The sequence below is a fragment of the Anguilla anguilla genome, chromosome 14 (genome assembly GCF_013347855.1).
Source record: "Anguilla anguilla isolate fAngAng1 chromosome 14, fAngAng1.pri, whole genome shotgun sequence".
In the NCBI taxonomy this organism is placed as follows: domain Eukaryota; kingdom Metazoa; phylum Chordata; class Actinopteri; order Anguilliformes; family Anguillidae; genus Anguilla; species Anguilla anguilla.
This window is the reverse complement of record NC_049214.1, coordinates 31,000,049-31,018,148: the sequence shown is the minus strand read 5'-3', so window position 1 is coordinate 31,018,148 and position 18,100 is coordinate 31,000,049. Positions and strand designations below refer to the sequence as shown.

The 18,100-nt window shown below is 51.7% G+C and overlaps 1 protein-coding gene across 3 annotated transcripts in view; it reads right to left on the bottom strand.

Moving 5' to 3' along the window:
• LOC118212221 (nascent polypeptide-associated complex subunit alpha, muscle-specific form) overlaps window positions 1-8,811 on the bottom strand; it is a 104,853-nt gene extending 96,042 nt beyond the window's left edge. For all 3 annotated transcript variants that reach the window (XM_035389906.1, XM_035389908.1, XM_035389907.1), the window contains exon 1: window positions 8,069-8,811. The gene's annotated coding sequence lies outside the window, so the exon portion shown is untranslated. The remainder of the gene's footprint in view (window positions 1-8,068) is intronic.
• Window positions 8,812-18,100: the final 9,289 nt, after the last annotated feature.

Below are 18,100 nucleotides of genomic sequence, written 5' to 3'. Positions count from 1 at the left end.
TCTCACCAAACCGACAGGATGAGAGGAGGAGAGAGAGAGAGAGGGAGAGAGAGGGAGGGAGAGAGAGAGAGAGAGAGGGAGAGAGACGGCTGGGGAGCTCAGCGCAGATTGAAATGTTATGTAAAGGCGTGTCAGATTGGATTGTCTGAGCGAGGTTAACTTTATCAGACAGGGCCGTGTACATGCACTGTGGGGGGGCGGGGGGGGGGGGGTGAGAGACAGCGATGGAGAAAAGTAAACATGGATTGATGTATTTATAGAGGATGAGTTCGACAGAGGGAACCAGGGCAGAGAGTGCAAGTCAGAGAGAGAGAGAGCAGGAGAGGGAGAGAGAAGGAGGAGAAATAGGGGGAGAGGTAGGGAGGGACTGAGACAGGAGCACGCGGGAGGGAAAGAGAGGGAGAGAGGGAGAGGGTAGGAGATAGAGAGAGAAGGAGGAAGAGAGAGGGAACGAGAGGGAGAGGTAGGGAGGGAGCAAGGGAGAGGTAGGGAGGGAGGGCCACAGAGAGCGGGAGGGAGGGAGAGCGATAGTGATGGGGGAGATAGAGAGAGAACCAGATATTGTTTTTCGATTTTTATTGTTATCACGATTGTTTTGTTTGTTGTTTTTTATTAATAAATGAAAACGGTCTTATTATTATTCCTGGATTTCACTGGGCTGTTATCATCTTTGCATGCATTGTTAATACAGAATGCAGTGTGTTTATCTGGACAGGGTAGCTGAGGCGAATCTGAATTTGGGAGACGGAGTGGAGAGAGAGCGGTACTGAGTGGTCCCGCCGTGGTGGAGTTTGGCAAGTTTGGCACGTTCCACATTTTAGGCATTCGCCCTGAGAAAGAGCATCTCTTACACGGGGGAGACCTGGACAGGGAGGAAGCTTAACGTACACGGGAAGATCACAGAATAGCGGACAGGGGTCATTTTCGTCCTAAATGAGGACATGCTGGCATGAAAAGGTGTGGAGCTTGGTATTACATCAGGGGGTGCGGTGCGGGCGGGGGGGGGGGGGGGGGGGGATTACGACTGCATGGGACCCAGTCTTTGGGGTTTACGGACGGATGGAAGTGGGGTGAGGAGCTTGCAGTTTTTTGGGGAAGTGGTGGAGTAGGGTCACTGGTTCGGGGGGAGGAGGATGCTGGGGTTAGAGGTGCTGATCGCATTGGGAGGCATGCACCAGGGGAGGGGCTGAGGTGGTGGGGTGCGAGGGGAGGGGAATGTGGTAGACTCTGACGCAGGGGATGACATGTGCTCCTCCCGGTAGGGAGAGGGCTCTGCCAAAAAACAGAGGCGGTGCTCCAGAAATAACGAGAGAGAGAGAGAGAGAGAGAGGGAGGGTGGGAGCGAGAAAGAGGGAGAGAGAGTGTGAGTGAGAGAAATAGAAAGAAGGAGAGAGATAGAAAGAGAGAGAGAGAGACACGTGACGGTAAATTGGCTTCACAAGGTGGGTTTGGCGGGCGGGAGACGGGCCCCCGCAGAGGGACAGTCTGTCCCTTTTTTTGACGTCTCTCTCCCTCTCGCCCCTGCTGGAGGACAGCCGCCTGACGGGCCTCGTCCCGTTTAACGAGCGTCCCGAGTGGTGACCCCTCGGACGCGAGCGCGGCCCTCCGGTTCGGTAATGAGCAGACACACGCCTCTACCCCGCTGGGTCCTGTCACCAGCTGCTGGGCAGGACGGGCACTTACAGCACTGCACACGGGGACTACAGAGCTTATAAACGAGCTCTCACACACACTGCCACACACGCTGTCTCACACACACTGTCTCACACACACGCTGTCTCACACACACTGCCACACACACACGCTGTCTCACACACGCACGCTGTCTCACACACGCACGCTGTCTCACACACACGCTGTCTCACACACACTGCCACACACACGCTGTCTCACACACACTGTCTCACACACACGCTGTCTCACACACACTGCCACACACACACGCTGTCTCATACACGCACGCTGTCTCACACACGCACGCTGTCTCACACACACGCTGTCTCACACACACTGCCACACACACGCTGTCTCACACACACTGCCACACACACACGCTGTCTCACACACGCACGCTGTCTCACACACACGCTGTCTCACACACACTGCCACACACACTGTCACACACACGCTGTCTCACACACACTGCCACACACACACGCTGTCTCACACACGCACGCTGTCTCACACACACACTGCCACACACACTGTCTCACACACACGCTCTCACACACACGCTGCCACACACACTGTCTCACACACAATGTCTCACACACACTGTCACACACACACACTGTCTCACACACACGCTGTCTCACACACACTGCCACACACACTGTCTCACACACGCTGTCTCACACACACTGCCACACACACTGTCTCACACACACACTGTCTCACACACACTGTCACACACACACTGTTTCACACACACGCTGCCTCACACACACACGCTGTCACACACACACTGTCTCACACACACGCTGTCTCACACACACGCTGTCTCACATACACACTGTCTCACACACACTGCCACACACACATGCTGTCTCACACACGCTGTCTCACACACACTGTCACACACACACACGCTGTCACACACACACGCTGTCTCACACACACTGCCACACACACGCTGCCTCACACACACACGCTGTCACACACACACTGTCTCACACACACGCTGTCTCACACACACGCTGCCACACACACGCTGTCTCACACACACTGTCTCACACACACGCTGTCTCACACACACTGTCACACACACAAGCTGTCTCACACACACTGTCACACACACACGCTGTCTCACACACACTGCCTCACACACACGCTGTGTCACACACACGCTGTCTCACACACACTGTCTCACACACACTGCCACACACACACGCTGTCTCACACACACTGTCACACACACACGCTGTCTTACACACGCTGTCTCACACACACTGTCACACACACACACGCTGTCTCACACACACTGTCTCACACACACTGTCACACACACACGCACTGTCACACACGCTGTCTCACACACACTGTCACACACACACGCTGTCTCACACACGCTGTCTCACACACACTGTCACACACACACACTGTCTCACACACACGCTGTCTCACACACACTGCCACACACACACTGTCTCACACACACGCTGTCTCACACACACGCACAATCTCAAAGTAGGTGCCACGCTGTACCAAAAGCATGAGTTTGCGTCTGCCGGGTCCTCTTGTGTTAGAATAGCGTAATTTTCCTGCACATAAGACCAGGATTTGATTCCCAAAGACCTTCGTGAGGACGCAGGGAGCTGCTGTGGGTGGGGCCTGACACAGCAGCCCCGCCCCCTGGTGGGGGGGGCGCAGAAACGCTGATGCTGACTCTTCCCTGGGGGGGGCACCAGCCGGTGTGCAAAGTCACTGCCCTGTGACAGAGTGGGTGTGTTGGGTTGCAATGGCCCTGGACGGGGGGGGGTTTGAAGAGAAATGGGGGCGGGGGGGAGTGGGTATGCACCGTAACCCCAGAGACTCAGGCTTGCTCAGAGGGGGATGGGGGGAATCTGTTATATCTACTCAAAGTGACTGGGTCAGACGTGAGTCACCATCCCCCCGCGGTCACCCCCACCCCCCTGAACACACACACACACACACACACACACACCCTTTCCAGAAGGACGTCCCCCCTACACAGAACAGCACGTCAGCAATAAAAATGCTGGGTATTGTCAAATGAGGGACCTTCACTAAAACCGTTAGAAACAGACAACAAAAGACTGAGGCTATCAGCCAAGCTTTTTGAAAGAGCAGAATCATGCAAGAGCAATGAGAGAGAGAGAGGGACTGAGAGATAGAGAGAGAGGGAGAGGGAGAAAGAGAGGGAGGGAGAGAGAAGAGTGAGAGAGGGAGTGCGAGGTTAAACAGCTGGCTTAGGGCCTAAGCTGTCTCTTCAAAACACATATCACTGACAGGAAACAAAGGTCTGAGAGGAAGAGAAGAGTGCAGGAGAGAGAGAGAGAAAGAAGGAACACCAGAGGGAGGACTGGAAGAAGAGATGGATAGATAAGGAGGGGGTCTGGGTCTGGGGGAGGGGGGGTGGTGCAGGGACAGGTTCTACCCAGTCCAGGTAAATTCAAAAACCTTAATTCTCTTTGCGCACCAGTATACTCCTGCAGATCGCCGACAATGTTTAATGAATCGACAGTCTTCAGCAGTGTTCACAGCAAAGGCGTTTAGTTCAGAAAGACGTTTCATTGAAGAAAAACTGCGAGGGGATTTCTGACTTTACGCACGTCTGATGACTCATGGGTTTCACAAGTCGCATCTGACCCAAGCCTCGTAACAACAGAGAGCAGAGAGAAGCGCACGGACAGAACGGGAGAGAAGCAAGGGAGGAAGAAGGAAGAGATGAAGGGAGGGAAAGAGGCAGAGAAGAGTGCGAGTGTGCAGCCTGTGTGTGTGTGTGTGTTCGTTTCCGCCTATAAACTTTACAGTAAAGAGAGAATGCCAGGATCTCCGCTTCCATCGCATTAAGCTGTCGTGTGCAGATGGTGCCGAGGGTAATTGGATTTTGCTTCTTTAATTTTCCATATTTTCAGTCTCTCGCAATGTGCTGCATAAATCTGATCTAATTCTGCCAATGAGACAGTGCTATCTGTGCACCACATAAATGATGTCATCCGGTTACCCACCACAGAGAGGGGTACCCATAAACAGCCACACAGAGAGGGGTACTCGTTCTGCCCAAATTATCATGCGTGGGGACACAGTTCATCATCACACACAAACCTACCCCATGCAGACACGCCTGTGCTACACCTGCACACACACAAACACCTCTACCTCACACCTACACAGAGGAACACCTACCCTAAACCTACATTAACACACTCACTTACCCGACATCTATACTAATTCACATACATATCCATATTCACAAACATACTCACATATATATATATATATATATATATATATATACGCTGTATATACACACACACACATAGTTATGTGTACACCATGCACACATTCTTGGCCACCCTGCTTATCACACAAACACACCCACTTCAGCACGCACACTAATGCGACTCTCGCCTGTTCACACGACCACACCGACAGCCCGTGTTTACACCGCCGGCACCCTGAATGCAAACCGCCATTCGCACCCGTGCACAGCTCACAGACCGCACACGCAAACGACCAGCACACGACTCCACAGTATGTTCCATGACACGCAGCTACACGTTAAAAAACGTCAGTGAAGCTCCCTTCAGGCTCAAAAACACACTTTTGTTGCGTAAAACTTCTGGGGACCTGAGGACGGTCCAGTGGGAAGAAAACTGTTGTCTGTTTTACAAAGTAAACGTGTGTTCAGGTGTGTAAAACATTGGGTTAAACAATGTTGCATTCAACCCCATTAGGTATTTTACACAAGACCAGGCGTGTTACAATTTGTGAAACATGGTGTGTTTTACACACTGAAGGTGTGTTTAAGGTGTGTGAAACACGGTGTGTTTTACACACTGAAGGTGTGTTTAAGGTGTGTGTCGGAGCTTAGGAGTGTTCCGTCCTTTGCTATCATTCATTCGTGGGTCCCGCTGCTCACCAGCCACCTCAACCAATCAGAACGCGCATACGGTTTTGAGATTTTTGGGTCATGGCTACACGCTGCCACCAGCATCCTGTGCACCTGTCTACCTGCTGCGTCTGGCCATCTGGACAGGCGATCCAAAAAAAAACCCCAAAAAAAACGTCCCCCTAGACAGTGCTTCCCAGCCCTGTTCCTGGGGCTCTACCGTCCTGTAGGTTTTCACTCAAATCCCAATTTAGCACACCTGATCCTAACTAATTATCAGCTCTGCGAGATCTCGCGCAGCTGAACACCTACAGGACGGTAGAGCTGCAGGAGCAGGGCTGGGCAGCGCTGCCCCAGTCAGTGCACCGTGGTCCCCACTGTGAAGGGGCAGGACTGAGCAGGACTGAGCTGAACCTGGCACTGGGACCCGGGTCCGACCTGCCCCTATTTGCAACCCCCCTCCCCCCTCCTCTATTCAGCTCTGGGGATCCTTCCCAAAAACCCCCCTACACCTGTAGCCGCCTGTCTCCTCTCCGAGCTGTCCCGCATCCCCGTAAATGCAGCGTTGCATCATGGAACCCCACGCCTGGACCTTCCGTCTGAAAACAACGGCATCCTTTTCACGCCGGTGAAATTCCTGCCGAATACTTTCACTGAAAAATCCTGGAGCAAAAGCAGTTCTCCTTGTGTGATCTTATTTGCTGTTTCGGGATGTGTTTGCTTGGGAAAAAAAGTTCTCAGTCTGTATTAAATTTTTGCTGGATGTAAAGAGGTGAAGTATCTCCGGCCGAAGGTGCGGTGTTTAAGGCTGACGTCCGTGGGACGGTGTGCGTGCAGTGCTGTGTTTGTGATTGGCGGGCGTCTGAGGGGACGTGTTTACGAGGCGCACGTGTTGGAGCCCGTACTGCCCCTGATGTCTGTGGGAGTGATCGCAGTGGTTCCAGGTGATGAGTTGAGGTGGCAGCAGTTTTAGCTGCCCATTGTGTGAGTCAGCCCCCGCCATGTGTCCCTGTGTGTGAGTGTGTATGTGTCTGTGTGTGTGTGTGTGTGTGTGCATGAGTGAGTATGTATGTACGTGTTTGTGTGTGTGTGCATGAGTGAGTATATATGTATGTGTCTATGTGTGCGTGAGTGAGTGAGTATGTATGTGTGTTTGTGTTAGTGTGTGCATGTGTTTGTATATGTGTGTGTGTGTGTGCGTGAGTGAGTATGTATGTATGTGTGTTTGTGTTAGTATGTGCATGTGTTTGTATATGTGTGTGTATGTGTGTGTGTGTGCGTGAGTGAGTATGTATGTATGTGTGTGTGTTTGTCAGTGTGTGCATGTGTTTGTATATGTGTGTGTGTGTGTGCGTGAGTGAGTATGTATGTATGTGTGTGTGTTTGTCAGTGTGTGCATGTGTTTGTATATGTGTCTGTGTGTGCGTGTGTGAGTGAGTATGTATGTATGTGTGTTTGTGTTAGTGTGCATGTGTTTGTATATATGTGTGTGTGTGCGTGAGTGAGTATGTATGTATGTGTGTTTGTGTCAGTGTGTGCATGTGTTTGTATATGTGTCTGTGTGTGCGTGTGTGAGTGAGTATGTATGTATGTGTGCGTGTTTGTCAGTGTGCATGTGTTTGTATATGTGTCTGTGTGTGCGTGTGTGAGTGAGTATGTATGTATGTGTGTGTGTTTGTCAGTGTGTGCATGTGTTTGTATATGTGTGTGTGTATGTGTGTGTGTGTGTGTGTGTGTGTGTATGTGTGTGTATATGTGTGTGTATGTGTGTGTTTGTGTTTCAGCAGCGATTGCGGCGGCAGCAGCGGTCATGTGCTGGCACTCAAAGGGGGCTGCGGGTTCGAATCCTGGCCCGGGACACAGCTGCTGTGCCCTTGAGCGGGGCGCTGAAACGCCCAGCTGCGTGTGAATGGGTGAACGGCTCGGAGCCGAGCTGGACGAGCCCGCGGTAACGTAGCGGCGCCCCAGAGAGCGGTCCGGGGGAGCCGTGGCAACGGGGCGAACGTGCCGCCGGGCGGCTTGTGTACCGTCACAGGTGAGCGCCAGGAGCACCGCCACCGCGGTGGGAGTCAAACTACCGTCCGCAACAGAGAGAGAGGGGGAGAGAGAGAGAGGGAGGGAGGGAGAGGAACAGCGAGATGCTGAGGAACAGAAGGAGAGAGAAAGAGGGAGAGAGGGAGAGGGAGGAAGAGGAAGAGAGAAAGGGACAGAAGGAGAGAGATGAGGGAGAGGGAGAAAGAGGGAGAGCGAGAGACTGGGGCGAAGGAGAGAGATGAGGGAGAGAGGGAGAGGGAGAAAGAGGGAGAGCGAGAGACTGGGGCGAAGGAGAGAGATGAGGGAGAAAGGGAAGAAGAGGGAGAGAGAGAGGGAGAGAAGGAGAGAGGGTGGCGGTGGAGCTAGGGTAGTGAACAGAGGCGCTGCTAAGGTACCGAGACAAACGGCAAAGAAAGACAACAAATCAGAGGCGTGAGTGAGAAACAGAGAGACACTCACCGTCCGCTCCGCTCTCCACACCTTCCACAGAAGAGCCAGTAATCCTCTCTTTTTCTTCCTCTTTTCACCTTTCTTCCTCCCCCCGGTTTCCCCTTCTCCTCCTGCTCCTCGCTGGTGTCCTCCCCCCGCCCACAGTTCACTCCGGGACAGGGTTTTTCGAGCGGGAGAGAGGCGGAGTTCAAGTGAGACCCGGCTCACCCCGTTGCGCTGGAGGACTGGAGAGGTCAGGGCTCTCTAACATCCCTCCGCTCTCGCGCTCGCTCCTTCACTCACTCACTCGCTCCTCCTCTTCTCTCTCTCTTTCTCTCTCTCTCTCTCTCTCTCTCTTTCCACCCATTCCTGCTCTCCCCCCCCCTCCCCTCGTCACTTGCTCCCTGCTTCACGAGCGTACGGCAGGTCCTCCGCTATCTTCCAGCTCCTCTGAAAATCCCATCTGTCTTTTTTTTATTCCTCTCCCCGCTTCCCTCTCTCCGGCTCCTCTCCTCCGTTCAGTCCCCCCTCGTTTCTTTTGGGCGATGGAGAATGTGGCCGCGCGACAGTGGAGGTGAGCGAGCGAAACGGAGGGAGAGAGAGAGACAGACTGCTGTGTGTGTGTGTGTGTGTGTGTGTGTGACACAGACAAACAAAAGAGAGGCTATCCTTTTCAGAGAGCGATGTTTCTATCTCTCTCTCTCTCCGCGCTCTCGCTCTCTCTCTCTCGCTCTGTCTCTCCTTCTCTGTATTCCAGCACAAGTCAGCGTGTGTCATCGTCAGCGGAGGGAGAGAGAGGGAGGGTGGTGGAGGGAGGGAGGGAGGGAGGGAGGTGGAGGGGAGGAGAGAGGGGCAGGGCATGTGAGCATGTGTTTCTGTTTAATTAAAAAACAGAGGATGCTCAGCAGAGGAGGGAGAGAGGGAGGAAGGGAGGGAGGGAGGTGACAGAAGAGGCACACAGGAGAGGAGGGAAGTGGAAGTGCTGAGAGAGGGATGAGAGGGAAGGAGAATAAGACGATGGTGAGAAATGGTGGGATGGAGTGGCAGAACAGGAAGATGAAAGGAGGAGGCGAAAGAAAGTTTGAGGAGAGAATGAGAGTGGAACCGGGCAGCAGCGTGAGGAAAATAGGCCAAGGAGGAGGAATAGAGTTTGGAGTAAATGAGAAATGGAAAGTGGGAAGGATAAGGGAGGCGAAAGGATGGGAGGCAGGAAGAGGAGAGAGAGGGTGAGAGAGGAGTGGAAAGCGTCTCAGATGGGAGCAATTTGGCGGCAGAGGTTTGACTGAGCTGCCAAGGCAATGCAACAATCACAGAGCCCCAGCATAGAGCCAGGGCACTGTGCTGATCACAGAGCCCCAACATAGAGCCAGGGCACTGTGCCGATCACAGAGCCCCAACATAGAGCCAGGGCACTGTGCCGATCACAGAGCCCCAACATAGAGCCAGGGCACTGTGCCGATCACAGAGCCCCAACATAGAGCCAGGGCACTGTGCCGATCACAGAGCCCCAACATAGAGCCAGGGCACTGTGCCGATCACAGAGCCCCAACATAGAACCAGGGCACTGTGCCGATCACAGAGCCCCAACATAGAGCCAGGGCACTGTGCCGATCACAGAGCCCCAACATAGAGCCAGGGCACTGTGCCGATCACAGAGCCCCAACATAGAGCCAGGGCACTGTGCCGATCACAGAGCCCCAACATAGAGCCAGGGCACTGTGCCGATCACAGAGCCCCAACATAGAGCCAAGGCACTGCGCCGATCACAGAAGCAGCAGAATTGTGGAGATCACAGAGCCACAACACTGTGCATATGTACGTATGTCTGTACATATTGCGGGTGCATGTTTTTCTGTAGTGTTTGATCGAGGGGCTGATAAATAAATTGATGAGACTGATTTCACGCCTGCCGAAGACGAAACCCTTCTGCAGGGGAGAGCTGAAGACACGCCTCTGTCCTCTTCCCATTGGCTCACCTCTCCCTCCTAACTTACCAAAGAGAGATGGGTAGATAGGAGTGTGTCACCCCGCGGGGGGTGTGGAAAGGTGTAATCGTTTCGCCCCGTCCCATTACTGAGCGATTAGATGTCTTCCTTCAGCATTCCGTCTTATCTACCTGTTTACTTATCGGTTCTTATCTCTCTCTATCTCTTCTCTCTATCTGTCTGCTCTCCCTCTCTCTCTCGCTCTCTCTGTCTTTTATACAGCCTCTTTTCTGACTCAAAGGAAGCTTGTTGGCAGCATCTGAGGGCTTTAATGCACCCAATTCCTCCCAGCCTGAACAACCTGCAGCTGACACATTATGGGGGAGCTATGAATGGATAGCTCTCAATATTGTGTGTGAGTGTGTGTTAATGTGTGTGTGTGTGAGTGCATGTGTGTGTGTGGTTGTATGCGAGTGATTGTGTGTGAGTGTGGGTGTGTGAGTGTGTGTTAATGTGTGTGTGTGAGTGTATATGTGTGTGTGGTTGTGTGGGTGAATCTCATGTCCACAGACAGAGAGGGAAGGGGGCGGGGGTTGGAGGGGGGGGGGGGCAGGGTTTTGTCCTTGACCTGGTAACTAGTAGCGCTCTGGGAGAGTTTGCTGGTGGGGAGGGGTGGAAGTTCACATGGGGACATGGAGAATGAGATCCATCTCTCTCTCCAGACATCCTGCTCCCCTACCCCCTCTCCTCCGGAACAAATCCCAGCCTCAGCATCAGAAAACAGCCCCTACCCAGGCCAAAATCATGAGCATGAGCAGCCTTCCCCATCACAATCACAATCATGAGCATGAGCAGCCTTCCCCATCACAATCATGAGCATGAGCAGCCTTCCCCATCACAATCATGAGCAGCCTTCCCCATCACAATCATGAGCATGAGCATTCTTCCACATCACAATTATGAGCATCCTTCCAAATCACAATTATGAGCATCCTTTCAAATCAAATCATGAGAATCCTTCCACATCACAATCATGACTGTCCTTCTATATCAAAATCATGACTGTCCTTCCAAATCAAAATATCATAAGCATCCTTCCACATAAAAATCATGAGCATCCTTCCAGATTTGAGTGACAGGGTCCCAGCAGAGCAGAGACCTGTTGCACATCAAACATAGGCCTCAAAATTAGCCTCTGTTTCCTTTTTATAATTTACAGAATTACAATCAGAGTTTATTTTCTGCCCTCTCAGAAGTTGGAGCCCCATTTTCCTAACCCTCTGTACGGCCACCTCAGATGACACCCTGGTTTTGTCCCACAGCCCGATGGCCTTGTTTGTGGTGCGCTGTAATCTGGGGAATTATGAATTAGTGGCTTAAAGGATTATCCCGTTTGAGTCAAATTTACGCCCCCCCCCCCCATCAGTAGGCTGTTAATTACTTTGTGATCCATCCCCCCCCCCCTCCCCTCCCTCCCTCCCGGGGGCGTGGAACTGCAGGTGTGCAGCTACTTTGATCCCATTCCCCAAACTGCCCAAGTCAGCCCCCCCCACTGATATCACACTGTGCGTATTAGAACAGGACGCCTTTCATCTGCACCTCTGATCTCTGGAACGGGCCGCTGACCGCTGAGAGAGCGAAGACTCTGAGGGAAAAAAACATCTTTTTTTAAATAAAAAAAAAAAGACAAAGTCGACCTTTTTAAAAGCCCGCAGTATTTATGTCTTCATTCAGCCTGTGGGCGTCGGCTCTGCTGGCAGAGGCCCAGCGCGTCGCTTTGTGTCGGGCCTGCGGTGCTTCTTTTTGCGCACCCTGTGACCCCGCCTCTTCTCACGGTCGCCATCATTCGAATCCCATTCCTGAGCAAGACCGTACCATTTTGTTTTTGAACCACAGATGAGTGTCTGCATTCCAAATGCCTCTGATCCTGGGAAGGTTACTGTCCTGCCTGTATTCTGATCTTATTCATTACAGGCTAAAAGGCTCAAATTGATCTGAGATCAGTTTCCCCTCAGCCATATCCTAACCTTATCAATTAGCTAAAACATTGGTCCTGAACCGGTCCTAGATCAGCACTCTTACTCTAAGTCAGAGGTCAAAAATCCAGGTTCAGAAAGTAAAAATCTTCCCCAGTATTCATATTCAATTCACCCTGGATTTGCTAATTAGCACAATTCTTCAGCCAGGAAGTAGAACTAATGAGTGAAATCAGCTGGCTGAGTCCACAGGTGGAGGACGCACACGGCCGGGCTTTTCACCCTTTGACCTGACCCCTGGGCTGTCCGGCTCTTCTCTGAGATGCGTACGCGATGAAGGCGGGGTTGGTTTCACTGGCCAGCGAGGGGGGGGGGGGGGGGCGATTCCCGTTTGGTCCCGACCTCCACGTGACCCCCACCTCAGACAGAGAATCCTCTGCTCCACGAGCCGGGAGCTCAGGGTCCCGCTCTGGTTTACCCACCGGGGGTGTTCATGAAGAGCTTCTGCTAGCGTCGGCAGAGCTTCACACTGCAACAGGCATGGACTAATACGCCTAAAAACGGAACGTCAGGACCTGCATTCAGAGAGCTCCCCCCCTCCCCCGCCCAAGCCAACCACACCTGCGATGACTAAAGTTGGCTTTTTCTGGGCAATGCTAATCCGCCGCCACATTTCCTAAAACCGCGTCTAATCGTAGTGACTGAGACTAATGCTGATCTGATGTCGTTTGTTCCGCGACTGCATTTATAATCCTCGTTTTAACGCAGCCGCCCCCGTGTCGTCACCGTGCCGACTCTGTGCCGTTGCCGTGCCGACTCCGTGCCGTCGCCGTGCCGTTGCCGGGCGGTCTGCTTCAATGCGATAACTTGACATCATTCTGTTCTGTTTGTAATCACTTTTTTCCATTATAAATTCCGGAGCTATGCACTTCAGCTTTCTCTAAGCCAATTGCAACAGGGGCACGCTATTTCGAGTAACAAGTGATTGCTTGTTTGATTGACGGACGTGAACATCGCTCGTTTGCACGAAGTCCACAACCGTGTCCGCTAACAAGAAGAAATGAGCTCCCTCTTGTGGTGTATAAGAAAACTGCAAAAGATCAAGTGGCAGGTTAAAATCATCCGGTTCCTCTCCTAAAAAATAAAATAAAATAAAAGAAACCAGGAGGGAGGCTCCTGTTGCATTGTTTCTCAGGAGAAAAAGAACGAACCTTCGCCGGTGTCCATAAATCAGCGGAAGATTTCCCGGACTCCTCGGCCAGCTCCTGGAGCAGTCCCGTTCGTTACCGCTTTACTGCCAGCGCAGATCTCCCCATCAATCCTGAGCCTCAACACGACGCTTGGAGAGGGAGGCCAGGGGGCCGGTGGTCCGGCTGCATCCGTTTCTGAAAAGGTCTCCATCGCCGGCTCGTCCCTTCACTTAGAGCCTGATGGATGGCTGCCTGGGACAGTCATTTCCCAGAATCCCATTAGCCAATTTCCAACGTCCTCGTCTACGGGGGTGAACAAAATCCATCATGTCTGTTGATCAGGTAACATCCAAGCCCGTGTCTGAATTTGTAATGACCATGCCCTTCCCCCCACCTCCACCCTCACCCCCCTTTTTTTGGTCTACTGACTTTCATCAATACCAGTTCCTCCTTTAATTGAAGCAGATTATTAAAAAAAATATCTATCTCCATCACATTCCTTCTTCCATTTTTTTTCCTTTTCTGCCCTGTCTTTCCTGTTCCGCTTGTCTGCCTGATTGAAGCTGTGCTTTATTTGGGGGTGCCCTCTCTGGTAAGTGGCGTTTGAAATCGCCCTCTCAGCGTGACTCGGAGCGTCTGTTTGCATTCCAAAAGAGCGACAAGGGCCCCAAGGGAGGGAGTCTGACAAACAACCAGTCCACAACCCCCCCCCCCCCCCCCTTCCCAAGCTTCTGCACCCTGAAATTCGGGGGCCTCTCCCCTTCCTCTTCGTCCCAAACACGAACGCCGTGATCCGACCTCCTCTGGGAATCCCCACGGTCTCGCTCCTGCCCGTCAGAGCGAGCGGTGTGAATGTTTGGGGGTCAGATTAAAGGCAGTCTTCTTCTTCTTCTTCTTCTGTTCCTCATTCTCAAATGCACTGGGCTTGTTTCTGACAAATCAGATTACTGTACACCCTGGACCTCGGTTTGCTTGTGATTAATGTTCTATGATATGTCCAACGCCAGGCCAGTAGCCTGAGGTCCCATGGCCAGTAGGCCATTAGACAGGCCCTGTAGGCTCTCCAGATACTCAACGCCTGCTGTTCCCCCTGCCCTCTGTGCTTCTTAACCACAGGAGGTTCTGGGGCTACACTGTGAGCGAAGCACTTTGAGCTGCTTGTTGCTTATTGCATGGGAGGCGTACAGAAAACACAGTTAATTATCGTGCATTTTAGCCGAAGTGGCTTCGTGAATATTCATAAGATCCGTCCGATTGGAACGTTTCAGCCTGGATGGCTGTGACTGAAAGCGGCCACATTGAGATCACAGACAGAGGGTCTCAGCAGCCCCAGGGCTTCTGGTGGCCCTTAACAGGAACGTTGCTGTGGCTCCCAGACGTGCTCCACCGTAACTCACGCCCCGGCGCTTAAAGCTTGCGCTGCGCGGCCCCCGGGAGGGCTGTGGCCCCTGAACGACTGCGACGGAGTGTCTGTGCCTGCGGGCGGTCTCTGAGGCTCTGAGCACGCGGCTGAGTGTCCGTCAGCGCGCGTCAGGGACCTGAACCTCCGGCGCGGGGGGGGGGGGGGGGTTCGGGTTCGCAGCCCATTTCAGCACTGAAGCGCTTGGTTTGAGTCGCTGAGTCGCTGAGTCGCTGAGTCGCTGAGTCGCTGAGTCGCTGAGTCACTGAGTCCTCACACGCGCCTCGTTCTCCAGCTCTGAACCGGCTGCTGATGGAAAAGAAATTAGAGAATGGCCGTTGGTCCTTGGACTCTGTGGCCGCCTGCTTTTGCTGTGCTCAGGAATGACCCTGTATGGACAGAGAAGCACTGAAATCATCCCTGGACAGACTGAAATCATCACTGAACAGACTGAACTCTCGAACCTGCGGTGAACAATTAGAGCAGTGCTGAACTCTTATTAACATTATGATGCTTTTCACCATTGTGCACTCTCACGAGTGATCAGGGTAATTATGGGTGCTCAGTGTTATTCATGAAACTTGCATCACTGTGTGTGTGTGTGTGTGTGCGTGCGTTCTGTGTGCATGTACGCGTGCGTGTGTTTGTCTGCATGCTGTGCGCATGTCTGCACAGGTGCATGTGAATGTTTCTATATGTGTGTGTACCCGTATGTGTGTATGTATGACTGTACGTGTGTGTTTGCATGTGTTTGTGTCAGTGTTAGTTGTATAATACTGTGTCTATGGTTTGGGACGGGGCTCTGTGTGATGGCGGGGGCAGGTCTCTGTGTGGAGTGGTAAGGCTCTGTGTGTGTGTGTGTGTGGGGGGGGGGGGGGAGGGGGGGTTAAGGCTCTGTGTGTGTGGGGGGGGGGGGGGTAAGGCTCTGTGTGTGTGGGGGGGGGGGGGGGGGGTAAGGCTCTGTGTGTGTGTGTGTGTGTTTGTGTGTGTGTGTGTGTGTGTGTGTTGGGGGCAGGGCTCTGTAGGCTGCTGTCGCTCTCTGGCCCCTCAGTCACAGTAGACGTGATGGAGCTGAACGTGTCCTGAGAGCATAGGTAATGCAACCTGACACACCGGCTCAGAAACAAACATCCACCCTCCCTCTCTCCCTCTCTCCATCAGCCCTTTACCCCATCCTCCCTCCCTCTCTCCATCATTCTACCCCATCCTCCCTCCCTCTCCCCCTCCCTCTCTCTCACCATCAGCCCTTTATCCCATCCTCCCTCCCTCTCCCCCTCCCTCTCTCTCACCATCAGCCCTTTATCCCATCCTCCCTCCCTCTCTCCATCATTCTACCCCATCCTCCCTCCCTCTATCTCTCCATCAGCCCTCTACCCCATCCTCCCTCCATCAGCCCTTTACCCCATCCTCCCTCCCTCTCTCTCTCCATCAGCCCTTTACCCCATCCTCCCTCCCTCTCTCTCTCCATCAGCCCTTTACCCCATCCTCCCTCCCTCTCTCCCTCCATCAGCCATTTACCCCATCCTCCCTCCCTCTCTCTCTCCATCAGCCATTTTCCCCATCCTCCCTCCCTATCTCTCTCCATCAGCCATTTACCCCAACCCTCCTCTCTTCTCCCTCTCTCCATCAGTCCTTTACCCCACCCTCTCTCTCTCTCTCTCCCTCCCTTTCTCTCTCTCTCCCCCTCTCTCTCCCTCTCTCTCTCTCATTTAAGCCTTTCTCCATCCATAGCCTTCCCACCCCACCCCTCCTCCTCTGTATACATTATCCCTCTTCTTTATTTATAGTGCCTGACACAGTATCAAGGCTTAGAGGTGATGAAAGCGTTTTTGACGTGACCCCTGTGTGTGCAGTCAGACCGGGGGGGTGGGGTGGGGGGAGCGGGAATGGCTGTTATTGACATGAATCTTGATTACGGTCCCGCGGGGCACGCCGGTGTTTTCGCGGTCCCCGCTGTGCTCGGTCCGGCCTCTATAAGACGGAGCTCTATATAATGTTACAACTGACAGTCGCGACGTGTTCAACGCTCAGAAGAAATGTGGGTTACGATAAGGACCGAGGGGCTAACAACACGGCCGTAAGCCCCCGCGAGAAAAAAACAAAACAAAAAAACATATTAGAATGTGAACTTACGAAATGTCTTTTCAACCTGAACGTGGACAACAGATACATTATATTGAAGAATACCTCGAAGAACCATTACCTGTCATATTGTTCAACTCAACGTTATATATGTTTATGTGCAGAACGCTTCGGATTTTATATTTTATTATAGGCTATGCTGACCTGAACCCATTTCCTCAGCTGTCCGGGCACAAACCAACCCTAAAAAATCTCGCAAATACAACCGTACTCTTTTGAATAAGCATGGCAAAAATTCAAAACAAACCACATATATTTGACCATAGATAGCAGTTACGGTTGATAACATTGCTTTCGTAGCCTTGAGAATTTTTTTAACAAAATGTGGTATTAGCAAAGCATGTAGTTACATGAAAGACCAATGCTGTTCTGAATATTGGTGAAAATACTTGAAAACTTTAGCCGCGTTTCCACCAAAATTACCCGGAACTTTCAGTCCCAGGAACTACTTTACCAGGAACTAAAAGGTTCCTTCAGCCAATGGTTGTCTGCGTTTCCACCGGGGTCTAAAGTACCGCGAAGATTAGGCAAATTAGCCCACTGACGTTGTCGTCGGTCCATCTGTCATATAATTTCTTCTGTAACCCCATACTACCACCGAAGTAGCCTACATTATTTTCTAATAACCGGGACAGCCCGGAGGGGTTTATTCCACTTATATACAACGGGTTACCAACAATGACTATATATGGTTACTTTTGTATTATTGATTTTCATATATCCTCTCAAACACATTCATTAACAGCAGAAAACATGCACATGTTGTAAACAATTTGCTGTTTTATTACTTTCTCGTCGTCAATTCCATATAGGCTAATCGCAAAATGACAAGAATAGAACGAAAACTCGGACTTGCGTGAAAATGTAAATTAGTAGTGGTACAGCCACCGTTTGCTTTCCTTCGAAGTTACTGCTAGCCGAGCAGCGAAGTGTGCCCTCCAGATGCGAACCATGCACCATAAATGAGTCCATAGTCTTCCTGGTCTTTTCGTGTAATTGAAAAATGGCAGTAAAATTGAGTAAAATTACGGCAGTCTGAAAAAGCTAAAGGGAAGATTACTAGAATTAACCTGTTATTTTACCCGGATAAAAAGTGCGGAAGGTGATTTCCAGTTTGCTTGTACTGTATCACCAATGTTAATTATGCAGAACTACCGCATACCTCACATAACTGTTGAGTCAATTACAACGGGCTAACAAAGAAAATCCGGAAGAAAATATTCAGCAACCGAATTAATCCGTTTGAATGTTTTGGTAGCCTACGTAATATGCTGCCCCAGCACGAATGCTTAGCATTTTATAAAACGAATACTAAAGCAAGAAAAGAACAGAAGAGCACACGTTATAATTCCAAGACGTTGACAGGCTATAACCAAAAGGAGGCTACTGCGCCGCATAACATACAAGTTTGATTTGAAGTTATTATGAAA